The 13,338-nt window shown below is 44.6% G+C and overlaps 1 protein-coding gene across 2 annotated transcripts in view; it reads right to left on the bottom strand.

Annotated features, from left to right (window-relative positions):
* Positions 1–2,450, bottom strand: part of ESRRG (estrogen related receptor gamma) — a 385,005-nt gene extending 382,555 nt beyond the window's left edge. Inside the window, exon 1 of one of the 2 annotated variants that reach the window (XM_040551124.1) lies at positions 2,296–2,450. The gene's annotated coding sequence lies outside the window, so the exon portion shown is untranslated. The remainder of the gene's footprint in view (positions 1–2,295) is intronic. The other variant, XM_040551125.1, reaches the window with a different exon arrangement.
* Positions 2,451–13,338: the final 10,888 nt, after the last annotated feature.

Genomic DNA, 13,338 nt, shown 5'->3' with positions numbered 1-13,338 from the left:
CTATTTATTATTCCAAAGTATTTCGACAGCATTTTTTCTTCATTAATGTGGCTGCTGGCATTTAGCACCCACTCTCTAAATGCACGTGATTTTCCTGGAACAGCTTTAAGAAAAGAAAACAAAAATTGAGCAGACCACGACAGAGTTGTTCCTCATTACAACGTACGTCTTTTCACATGCTGACTTGAACTGACTTCGTGTGCTGTAAAATACATCCAAAACTGCTGAGACTTAAATATAATAAATCAAAGCCTTATACGTAAAGTTAAAACGACCGGTGTAACTACTGATCCCCACACATCAGAGGCAAAAAAAAAAAAAAAAAAATCAAACCTCATGAATACTTTGTTGCTAATGTACACCAGTTCAAAGAGCAGTGTTCCTCTTAGGAAAACATCTTAATTTTCATATCAGAAAATCATAACAACCTTCCAGAAAAGTTTTAGTGAGTACGCGATGCAGGCAGAGAGAGGGTTTACAGTGCAAGACACTCGTGATCAGTTTCAAACACACAGGCATTAGTCCAGGCAGGCTCTCTCTGAAATTCAGGTTGCAATCGAATCGTCCCTGTAAACAAGGTTACTGCGAACGGCCCAAGACATCCTTCTCAGCAGCACCTTCACCGGCAGCCCTTCAGCTGTCTACTTAGTTTGTTATACCTTATCTTGCAGCCCTGACATTCTAATGCTGAATCAAATTCAGGATTCAAAATGAAAGATGAAATATCTCCAAGATCACTTAATATTGAAATGCCGTTGCAGTAATAAGTGGTGCTAGGTTGGAGATAGGGACACAGCACTCCAGTGGCAACCTTTTAATTTCGGGGAGGAGGGGGGGAATACTATGGAATAACCGTGATACTGCACACACAGTTAATGCAATCGATTTGTTTTTCCTTATTTTGATAATGAGCACGCTGAATGTCATGTTTACCTTCTTCTGCCCCTGGCACATTTTAAACTGGAAAGTCCTCTAAAAGGAGACCTGCCAGATTCCAGCGGAGGCATTAACCGCCCCCTCCCCTCCCCAGCCCCCCAGCACGCAGAACAAGGGCCACCTTGATACTCTCGAGGCAAGGAGGAACACAACCATATGAGTCATTTCGTCATTCTCAGCCCTGGCATATTTGCAGAGCAAACGCAACCCGCGCACCATGTATAAGCTAATGTAGGTTAGATTGTGAACTACTCCCATCCTAGCAGCGACTGACTGCATGTGTGCTACACGGGAACATTTTGTGCTCTGGAATAAAGCTGGGAAGGGGGTAAAAATAAAAATGCATCGGATAAGTTTTGCACTTCGCATTTAAGAGAGGGCTGCTACTAAACGCTTCAAACTTGGGTGGTTTTCTGCAGAGGACGCTCGGGTTTCCCTCCCGGCCGGCGGTGTGAGGCGTGGGGGTCAGCCCCTGCCTGCGAGGCTGCGCTCGGCTGCCAGCGCTGGAGCCCCCCCGCTGCAGGCCGGCCCGGGGGGGCTGCGGGAGGGAAAGGCGAGCCCTGCCCACGCTGCCACCCACCTGCCCTCCCCGCTCCTCGGCTCCTTTCTGCTCGCCCCCCGCTCCCCAGCCCTGCCCCCGGCTATAGCGGCCAGCACGCGGACCCAGCGCCTCACTTCCCCTCCCCCCCCCAAAAAAAAAAAATAAAATAAAATAAAACACCTCCGAGGGCCTGAGGGGGGGGGCGCTGGGTTTTGGGGGGCAGAGACCCCTTGGGCCGGGCTCAGCCCCCCCATACCCGACGACTTGCCGCACTTCGCCCCGCCGCAGCCCCCCCCGAGGACGGGGCGGTCGGGGCGGGCCGGGCAGGGGGCCGGGGCCGGGGCCAGCCCCCCCGGGTTAAAGTTGAAGCCCGCCGCCACCCCGGGACCCCGGCCCCAAACTCCGGGCTCCCTCTCGCCTCCTCACTTCCCCGGCGCTCCCGGCCGGGGGGGGGGGGGTGGGGACGAGGGGGGAGACCTGCGGGGTCGGCAGGAAGGGCGGGGAATAAATGCCCTAATAATAATCATAAATCATAAAATTCACCCCCCGCACCCCAATAATTTTCAATCATTGCCCGACAGACCAACACCACGGTGGGGTGCAGGCTTGGAGGGGCGGCTTTGGGGGGGGAACTCGGGGCAAGTGCAGTGCCCAAGGTTTGGGTTTTTTCAGGGGGGGAGCGCTGCCGGTTCCCAAGGTTTTGGATTTTTTTTTCTTTTTTTTTTTTTTTTTGGGGGGGGGGGGGGTTGCGCTGCCGGCCGCCGCCCGCCGCCCCCGCCGCAATGTCAGCGGCCGGGGGAGGGGGGTCCCGGCGTTACCTGGTCCGCTCGGCACCGCAGGCAGGCAGGCTAGTCAGGTGAGTCGCCGGGGCTTTCAAAGAAGCCGAAGCCGGTTTCTTTGCTCGCAAAGTCTACAACACCATGCAGGGACATTGCAAAATCTTTACACACGCCTCCTCCAGCCGGGCTCCCGCGACCTCCGCCGCCGAGGGGGGAGCCGCCGGCGGGCTCGGGCGGCGGGGAGCCGCGGCGGGGGGCGAGGGGGGCGCGGGGCGGGCGGCCCCGGCGGGGGCGGCCCCGGCGGGCGGAGGGCGGCGGCGGGCGGGCGGCGGAGGCCCCGGCCCCGCGGCCCCGGCCCCGCTGGCGGCTCCGGGCCTCCCTGCCGCCTTGGTAGCGCCGCTCCGCACTCGGCCTGACCCGGGACGTCACTCCGCCTGGCTGTTTTCTCAATGATAACTTGGCAGGAGAAGGGGGAAGCGGCCGGGTTTTTTGCTTGGGCTCGTTTACCGGGTACGTGCACGTTTCTCTGCATGCGGGGTTTTTTATTTTATTTTTTTTTTTTATTTTCGGCGAAACGATAGGGGGAAAAAAAAAAAAAAAAAAAAAGCCGAGGCAGGAAATCCGGCGCGCGGCGGGGGCTGCCGGCCGGCGATGGTGGCGGGCGCGGGGGAGCAGGCATGCGTTCATCTTTTTGTCTTTCATTTTACCTTCAGGGTGACGATCAGCGCTAGGCCAGCCTCGCTGGGCACCGCCACGTCCCACCTGGAGAAATAAAGCACACACGCAAAAAAAAAAAAAAAGGGGGGGGGGGAGAGAAAAAAAAAAGAAAAAAAAAACCAACCACCGAAATGAGGGTGGCGGGGCTGCCACCCTCCACCAGCCCGGATGCGCTTCGACGGGACAGCACGCCCGGCGACACGCTGCCACGCACACGCTGCCAGCCCGCCATGTCCGTGCGGGGGGGAAATGGAATTAGGGCAAAAAATAAAACACCCCAAAGGCACTGCAAATGAGGCCAGGGCCCCCCAAATCAGCCCCGAGCTCCCGCGGTGTAGGCTGGTATGGCAGCCGGGTGGATGCGGGCTCCGTTTGTGCAGCCTGTGGGCCAGGGCAGAAGGGGCCGTGGCATGGAGGTCGCTGGTGAAATGGTGTCAGGCTGAGCTGGGGGTGTGCAGCCCACTCTCACGCCCTGCTGCTGGGGTGCAGCTGTGTCCCAAAGCACCCTGTGCCACCACACAGGGAGACAAGGCCTGCCGCCACCGGCACGGTCACCTGCGTGCCCAGGGCATTGTTATGAGCAGGGACAGGGGCTGGCAACACGCTTGGATATCTTTCCTTGGGTTTTGGACTCTTACAAGGGAAATCCTGTAAGTATATGTGAATTCAGGGGCCTTTAGATGTGTGGATTTACTCCTGTGCAAAAGTATTTCCAGAGCTAGGCCTCACTCCTAGGTATCCATGGTGGCGCAGGCTTGTGTGCCTTTTCAGCTAAAGCTAAGTTGTTACGTACACACACTTTTAATATCCCAAACTGCATCTGCACGCTGACCACAGGGCGCTCAGGAAAGCCCAAAGTCAAGTTTCTCCATGCCATGCTGCATTTCTTGCCACCTATTTTGACGAGGACTCACAATATACACATAGCTAGCACGATGGAGTTCACAAAGGAACACACAACAGGGCTGAAACTAAATTATTTTTGCAGCTACATCTGTTCATCTTTAATATTAGCATCAACACTTTCATTTTCCTCATTTAAATATAATAAAAGGGAAAATTGCCTTTGTTTAATATTGTTACTAATCAAGTTTTGCTCTTCCAGTTTTTTTAAGAAGATAAAGTCAGGGAGAAGCTAACATAAATGCATAAACCTTTTCTGTTGCCAGACTCAGTACTCTGGAGCAGCACGTTATTTTAAATGCTGAGATCGTCTATTCCCACTGGAAAAAGACTTTGCTTTTTAACTGGGGGGGAAAAAAAAAAAAAAAGTCTTTCTCAGAATATTAGGGAGTCCAAGCACCATTTTAAGGAGAGCGAAATTGAAAGTACTTTTTATTTTTAACCCAAGCTGCTCGAGGTGCTTTCTGGCTTGGCTATCAAGACAAGTTTGTCTAATGTTTCTGTTTTGAGCAGCATTTAGACTAAATTTTTGTTTGTCTTAAGTATACTGTCTCAACAGAGCTCAGCAAAGCAGAGGGTACATTACCTGTACATTTTTGGTAGACTTGAAAAGCGCTGATTGTTGTCTATATTTTGCCATTCATTTTAAAATAAGGCTCTCCTGATTGATGTGGGGAATTTGTTTAAAAAGATGAAGGTTATGGCAGAGCTACCCAAGATGCCACTTGCAGTTGTTCCATACCTCTCATAACAGTGAGATTTTACTTGTGATTGTTACAATTTTAAAAGGGAATTAGTTAATCAAATTAGTTAATCAAATTGCCATTTTTGGAATGCATTGAAAGGAATATTAAAGTGCATTAATTTCATTAAAAGAAATGAGCAGATAGGCAACAAAACAAGTATTAGTCAAATAAGCAAGAACTCGCCTATGGAGCCAAATTCAGCCCTAGTGAAATCAACTGAGTTGTGCTTGTCTGCAGCATATTTAATTTGGCCTATGCAGTCGCACAGCTGACACTATTTGGTTGTCAAAGGTGTGTATATTAAAAATGTGTGAGCCATGCATCTCCTCCAATGTGATTAACCTCTGAAGTTAAATTCACCTGTTTTCCATTTAGTTCAGCTGCACAGTCCTATCGCATATGCAATTTTTGGTGTGTATACACACCAGAGATGTAGAGAGGCGTTCCCACCCTGCCATCAGTACAGGGACGTGCGTAGTATCTGAAGTGAGGGCGTGATGAGGTGGATTTCAGCATAGGTTGTTCACAACCAGAAGGCTTTCTGCATGTATGCTTCAGTTAATAGGCTACACTGAAGAGTCTGCCACCATCTTTCATTACTGCTGTTACTCACGCCAGCGAGAGTAAAAGAAAGGTTGGTATGTCTATAATCACAAGTTCATTTGCTATGTAGATATATCTTAAGAGTCTCTCAGCCCAGCAAAATTGTGCTGGATTAAGGTAGAGTCTGAATGTAAAGCAGAACTGTGCCCAGGTGGCTCATTCATTCTGGAATGACAGAGCTGTTTCCTGGTTTCACTTAATCCACTTCTAAAGTGGATTAAGAGAATTCAAGAAAGTGAATTCTTACGCTGGCATAAAATTTGTCTGCACATGGTTTTAGTCGAGAGTAATTATCGCAGTGTAGCTAGTTAGAGTTTTGGAATAATTTTGTGTGTAGACGAGTCCAAAGTTGCACACGTGAAAACAACACAATGTAGTTTTTCTATATAACATAAGGTTAATTTAGCTCAACATTTGACCTACTTCTTTCCTTGCGAGGCATATTTAATTCATTACAGGTTTTTCTTAACAGAAACCTCACAACGGCTGTGCACTTATGATCAAGTCAAGGACAGCAATTCCATGTGCACTTCAAAAAAAAAAAAACCAACCCACACCACCACCAAAAAAAATAAACAATGTGTACTCTGAGTACATTCTCAGCTCTCTACTGGAGAAAATACCAGGTTCTTGATCGTAAGGTTTTTGAGTAGGTTGTTAACAAAAGGAAAACAAAACCCAAAGGTCTGCTATGTCCTCTTAAACAGCCATGATCTGCTTGTACTTTGACTACATGCCATTCAAAGCAGTAGTGTCTATGTGAAGCACCCTTTATAATGCAACAATACTAGTTCCTGCATGAGGAACCTCGCAAACTTGCACAGGATGGCTTGCAGAACAATGGGGCTCTCAGGAGGCACCTTAGGAACAGGAAGCTAATTTCACAGTTTGTTTAGAGACCTGATTCAGGAAGGGCCTACCTCAGTCTCAGGCAGTTATTTGTTCTGAATGGGTACAGGAGGGCTCTGAATTAGGTGTATTGTGTCACTACTGGTGTACAGGAAAATTACCAAAACGATAATGAGAAAGGGAAATTTTTTTTGCACCTTCATGCCAAGCAGAAAGCTCTTCAAATGTCATTCTGGGCCACAGACCTTCCTTGGAAGACAGGTGACTCTTTGACTTGAATTAAGGCTCCTACATTTCAAACTCATTTTTTTGAGGAAAAAAAAAATTAGATGTGAAAGAAGTGATGTAAGCTCGGCTAGTAAAACAGTGAAGTTCCAAAGAGAAGCATAAATATAAAAGCTAGGTGTTACAAATTTAAACACTGGCATAGAAAAATTCAATAAAAGCTATGAAGATATGTGGAAAAAAAATTACTTTGTGTGAAAGACTGTAAGGTGTGGGAAGGCAGAGGGTATCCATGGATCTTCCTATATATACATTGAGCAGCCTTTCTACTCCATGTAACAGGCATTGATTCTGCAAATGTGATTCTTCTTAAGCTCAATTTGTGATTATGTGCATGGCTTTGCTCTACTGTGCTGGTCTTGGTTGAAGGATATGGGGAATGGATTTCACATACACCTCCCTCATGCTTAGCCTGCTTATTTAAGTATGAAGCTCCCTGGTAAGAAAGAAAGCATTGAACAAGGAAGGTAAAAATCAAGCTCTTTAATCCTGTTGTGTTGAGTAATGTCGAACATGGGCCTAGTCTTGATAGTAAGGCTGAAAGTAGGCTGAGATTGAAGGCCAGGAGAGCTTTGGACCATACGGGAACATGCCATATCTAAAATCACACTTGTGTCAACAACTGGATTAGATTCTTGTACGCTGCTGCCACTGAGAGCTCTCCGGAAACAGGAGCCACCTGCAGTGAGAGGGTGTCTCGGGTCTGCCCCGCTCGTGCTAGTACAGGGGGATTGCTGATCCCTGTAGGGAAGGAAGAGGTCTTTAAAATGTAGAGGTCTCAGAGACAACGGCATAACAGATGCAAGAGGAAATATCAGCACACAGCCAGTGCCGTGAAACGAAGGATCCTCTCTGGGAATTGGTTAGTAGTGCCAATGTTTAATATTTGTCATAACAACCACTGACTGTTTTGTTTTTTGTTCTAACAATGTGAATTATGCATTAAACATTAATACAAGCAAGTGTACTTTTCTTTTGATCTTCAAGCGTAATCATTTCTAATGAGAGTTTATACACGAGCACTGAAACAAATCCCTGAGTCATGTGAATTTACATTGGTTTTACTCTGTGGGAAAGATATCCCACATGGGTTACTCATGTCTGTAAAACATAACATACTTATAAATCAAGAAAAAAAAAAAAATGAGCTTCCATTTGGCTGAACATAAATATCGGTGTAGACATTTGGCTCACACACTAGCAGTAACGCAACGTTGAAAAGTATATTTATCAGAGATTAGGATCAGGGTGGGGCCCTCACCTAATGTTGGATCCAAGTCCTCGCGGAATAAGAAAGTTCACCTCCTGACTTTTGCAGCCTGACTTCTAACAAGATTTGAGCCAAGTGTTGGAGAAACTTGAACCAACTGTATTAAGTAGTAAAGGAATCAGACTTTGTCTTCCTTGACATAGATGGAAGTTGCTAAAGTGCCATGAGCAAGTGCTGATACTCTATATATGTAGCAGACAAATTGTATGATGCTCACTGGCACCTTTCCTGATGCCCTTGACAGATGGGCTGTGGTACAGGGCTGGCCCAGTCTGAACCAATACTAGAACTGTATCTCATTTCTGCTCTTCTAGAAGTTAGTCACAAACACTGCATTTAGTGAAAATACAAACATTATGGATTGTGTAACTACTGGCACAGTTATTTAAAGTACAAATGGTGTTTGAGCCCTCTTCCCCTTTCACATACCATACATACAAGATGCTAAGCACAGGATAAAACAGCCTGCAGTGGGCCTGATTCCTTTGTAGCCAGGGGCTGATTACAAGATTTCCAAAATGCCTCTTCCCTCTCCAAAATAGATCTTAAAGGCAGAGGATGCACAGGAGGAATGGCTGCCAAGAAGGTATTATGTTTAATGGCAGTTAGGCTCTATCTATGATCCAGGTCATATCTCAGGAATTCTCAAAAGCCCATTAATGTGTTTTATTCTCAATGTATGAATGCTAAAGGAGTCCTGGAAGCCAGAGATCCAGGATTACCCCACATAATTCAGTGTTGTCACAGCAGGCTGCAGTCATGCTCCCTGTTGCTCCTTTTCTTTGGCCTGAATAACCTTAAACGCTGATGGTGGAGCTTCAAAAGGAAGAGCGGAAGAAGCCTACACATAGAATAGTTTATAGACTGGAAGAAGAGGAAACATGAAACCCTTCATCCCTGAACTTGATTTCTTTAATTGCTATGTTTTATATAAAGACAGAGGGACTGATACTGTTGCAGTTAAGAAGAAAGCACCTGTGATGCTTCATTATGGAAACCCAACACTGTATGAACTGTTTTCCCTAAGACTGCAGGACTTCCTGTAGAGGAGGCACCTGTTATGTTAAGTCAGAAGATGAACACGTCAATACTGGACCTTAAATAATTTTGGTCTGAAGGACCTCAGCTCCATCTTGACCCTGCTAGCCACCCATTTACAGTCCCTAGCCTTCAAAGTTTGGCAAGTCTTCTGACTTCTCAGAGTGCATAAGTACATCCTCAGGCACAGCAAAAAGCTGTGCTTTCAAAGATGTGACAGATGTAGGTAAAAAATGGTATACAGAAGCATGCAGGGAGGCCTTCCTCAGTCAGCATGGTTCAGTGTTACAAAGCCTGTTGGACCACAGGTTCCTGGGTTGCCCTCACAGCCCTGGAATGCCGTCTGGAAGCATTCCCCTGTCATTTAGCTTATTTGGTGCATTAAAGATGCTCATTTCTAGTGCTGTAAGTGAAATGTGCTGATACCAAACCCATCCTTCGTTTTATACCTGCAGGCCCCTAGCAGGCAGCCAAGAGGCCGGTGGGAAGGAGAGGACACCAGTTTTAATTTGGTTGTTTGTGACAGAAAATGGTGAGAAAAATGAAAAAGATCATACTCTAAAGACTAGTATACTTATTTACATTTAACTACCTAACACCAGTCAGAACCTTAAATTCCATGACTATATATGAATACCGTGTTATGGTAAAGTAATTAGCTGGTCAGAGCCACATACTACAAAGTAGGCATGCAGCTGGTGAAAGCTGATGTAGCTCTAGTGAAATCAGTGGAGTCATACCAGTTTATACTAGCTAGGGACCTATTAATCAAGAAAATCTACAACATTTAATCAAATAAAAAATTGGAAAAAAAAAAAAGTTGCATTGTTGCATTTTTTTTTCTTGAAATAGTGGCCAAGCGGTCATGTCATAAAGCAACAGCAATAAAATAAAAAGTAGTAAATATTTGCATGGTAGCCAAGACAGAAGCAGAACCAATGTGAAAATCTAGCAATGAAATCCTACACTGACATTATTACATAGTTCAGTGTTGGAGCCAGAGGGGTTGAAGGTAAACTCACTTTCTTGCCTCTGTCTTTTCAGTCAACATTTGGGCTACAACCTTCCCATCCCCGTTGTGAGTTAACCTCCTGGTAACACCTCCAGGGAGAGGGGCAGAAGTTACACAATGGCTGTTTTTCCAGGGGCGGATGTGTAAATGTGAAGGGAAACAATTGAATTTTAATGACAATTTTGAGGCTCTTGAAGGTAATTTCTGGGCAGGGCAGAAATTAGTGCCAGGAGCTGTGTGCTCTCCTCTCTTGTTGATGTAAGCAGGAATTATGAGTGCTCAAATTTTGCAGAAATAAGTTCAAAAACGTTGTGTCCTTCTCTCATGCCACAAAAGGCAAGGTGAGAGAGCTGTTGTGCTCAAGCCCGACTCTCACCTCAGTGCCAATATAGAGAAATTTCTACAAAACTTCGGGTGAGTACTCCAGGTTGACACTACGAGATCCCTTTTCTCATTAGGTATTTATAGCATGGTAGCATTGTTCAGGGTAAGAAGTTAATTTTGTTAGGTGCTGTACAGAGCATTTAATCAGATGAAGTTCCGGCATCCAAAAGTCCTATGAAAAAGCTTGCTGAGGGAGTGCAGCAAACAATGGGCTATCTGGGGAGAAAATGCAGCAGTGGTGGCAACAAAGACAACTACAGAGGGCTTTCCTCTGTACAGGGTAATGATAATTTTGCCAAGAAGATAAGATGTTTATTTCCATTCTAGCTATGATGTTTGCATTGCTTTACTGAAGCACTGTTCATTAATAGCTTACAAACAAAGTTTATAAAGCTTAAGAAACCTTGTCGTATGTAAGACAGTATGCACTGCTTAAACTATCTAAAATATATTAAATCTATAGTTTTTTGTTGTTGTTGTTGTTTTGTTTTTTACATAAATTTAGTAAAGCAGGGATATATATATATATTTAGGTCTTACTTTTGTGTCTTAGAAGATTCTGGAAGGAATAAAAAGGGTAGTCCTCAAATCTGCAGATATCTACCTGTAGATAATTAAATATAAAATAAAAGGTGCTTCAAAACAGCACCAGTTTTTGCTGGCAGTTAGGTGCAGAGTTTCAACCATTTCCACCAAACAAGGAGACCCGCTGCAGAGTACTGTCCTTTCAGTCTTTAGCTAGACAATCACAGCCTTCAACAGGTCAGAATAGGGATCAGGCCTTCCCCATGTCACTCCTCTGCTCAGATTGCAGCTCCAGCCACAGTAAAAGGAGAAAGAAAGACAAGAATAAAGGGCAGATGTAGCCACCTGGCACTGCCTAATTGCAGAGAAAGGCTCAGGAAGGGCTGTGTGGCACTCAGGCAGGGGCTCTGCCTCCCTTGCAGATTTGCAAGCCTGGCTACAACCCTTGGAATCAGCTTCTGCAAGGCAAAGCTTGGAGTAACTCACTTAGAGGAACTACCTCGCTCACGAACACTTCTATATCGCCATTTGCCTTTCCCCTATGCTCTGCAGATGAGAGAGCTAACTGCACCTCTTCTTTGGCTGAACACTTTCAGCCTGGTGTGAAGTCTGTTAGAGCCTGTGTACACCAGCACAACACAAAGCGTGCATAAAATATCATTACTGGACATGATCCTGAAGCTCGCTTGGACTGAAACCTGTCCTCATTTTATTTACAGGAGGACTGAAGAAACCTCAGGGAGCCTCATATTAGCAACTCTGATATCAAACTGCTTTTTCTAAATTACTTTATATAAGCGACAGGGAGTTTTGTTCTATCCTTTATTTTCTCTATTCACTCTTCTCAATAAGGATAATTTTATGTATTTTTTTTTTCCTTTTTTTCACTGCACTATCGTATACTATAGTACAACTCATTAGAGCAGCTTTACTAGTTAGGAGACTTCACTGTAATGTTTTGCTGCCATACTTCTGCTAAGAAATAGAGCCACTAGCTCATGAACATCTGATCTAAGTCTTTCTGAAGCCATCCTGAGAACTTCACTGATCCCAGTACCAAGCCCCTGCATCCATTATGCTCACTATCAGTAAAAGAAATGTTACTGAAGCGGAAGGCTGCTGAGGAGGCTGGAGAGCAAACGGAGGGGGAAGCAGCTTCCATGCCTGCTGTTTTGTTGTGACAAAGCCAGATGCACAAAAGGATACAGAATTTTGCCCAAAACATTTTTTTTGCCTCTTTTGTAACAATAATGTCTCTTTTTAAGAGATTGGTATTTACCATAGTATTGATTTCCAGTTGTTAGACAACTGTTGCTATGCATTCCTAAGTTACTAAGTGTACCACCCAGGTTTAGCATCCAGAAGCAGATTCCTTCTATTCCACAAGTACATATTGTTTCTTGAGGCAACTCTTTACATGCAAGCCCAACAAAAGTGACCCTTCACTATTTTCCGTTTTGTCTCAATTTTTACTCTCTCATCTGTACGCTGCTGCAGAGGATGTACAACATCAGATGCTGGTTTTGCTCCCTGCGGCCTCAGTGCAACAAATTGATATGTAAAAGCAATTCCATCTGATTTCAGGTGTTTCTGCCTGAAAATACATGAGTTAGCCTTCAATGAATTATTTTGGTACTGGAAAGACAAACAGCTCTTCTCACCCTCACGCAGGTACAAGCTTTATAGAGATTTACAAAAGAAACATTGCCACTATGTGAAAGAGTGTCACAAAACTGTTGAGGAAAAAGTTGGAACCAGGCTTTAGTAGTTTGTGAAGGCCATATCACGTGTGTACCAGGTGTATGCAACCTGCTTTGTAGTCCTAAGTCAATCACCCACATATTTTGGGGATTTTGGGCTTTAGGGAGTCTCGTCTCCCTCTGTCTCTTAGTTCCCACATATGAAAATATAGATGAAATTTACTCTTTAAATGTCATTAGCATAATCACTCACAGGTTCTCCATGTCTGTTTTTTCTAAATGTTTTAAATTGTGATGTCAAAATAAAACATTTGTAAAAATTAGACATGGTTGCAGGAGTTTTAGGCTGCAGAACACAAACTTCAGTGATTTCAATGGATGCAGTGCCAAACTTTCAGATCAAATGAAACTTCACTGTAAATCTCAGGATGTTAGCATGCCAGTGATAAACAATTTGGTCTGTATCTTCTACCATTTCAGGAAGGATCTGTGCCAGTCCCACCACAGTCCCTCAACTGTCTCTTTTCCCCTACTCTGAGTATTTTTTCTATAAATATTCTTTGCTACAAAAAAATCAAAAGACAACATTTAAATATTTTGTGTATTGCATGTTCCTCCTCTAAAAGAATTGATGACAATTTATTTGCTAGATAACGGATGAATGAACTGAGAAATAATTCAGTCGGCAACTGACAGTGGTCATTGTCACTTATATGGGCCTACAACTGGTGATCCTTCCTTATAGAAACCAAGTTTTTCTTGAGGAAGCTGGGATTTTAATAATTTCTTCATTCTACCAAGACAGACAAATTAGGACCCATAGAGTTCCTCTTCTATGTGACACTTCCTTTAAAGCAAGATTTTCTTGAGTAATTTTTTCCCTAGCTCTGAAACATATATATATATCACTTATTCCTTTAGATAAATATTATTACAGATTAGAAATGAGAAAAAAAAAAAAAAAAGGTAGTAATTTGTCCACTGAGTTTGTATCATTGTTAGAAGTATAAACTCCATTTGCTTCTATTTTTCGTGGAATATACCGTCACC

Source organism: Cygnus olor, chromosome 3, assembly GCF_009769625.2.
Source record: "Cygnus olor isolate bCygOlo1 chromosome 3, bCygOlo1.pri.v2, whole genome shotgun sequence".
Taxonomy (NCBI): domain Eukaryota; kingdom Metazoa; phylum Chordata; class Aves; order Anseriformes; family Anatidae; genus Cygnus; species Cygnus olor.
This window is presented reverse-complemented; position numbering and strand designations above follow the sequence as displayed.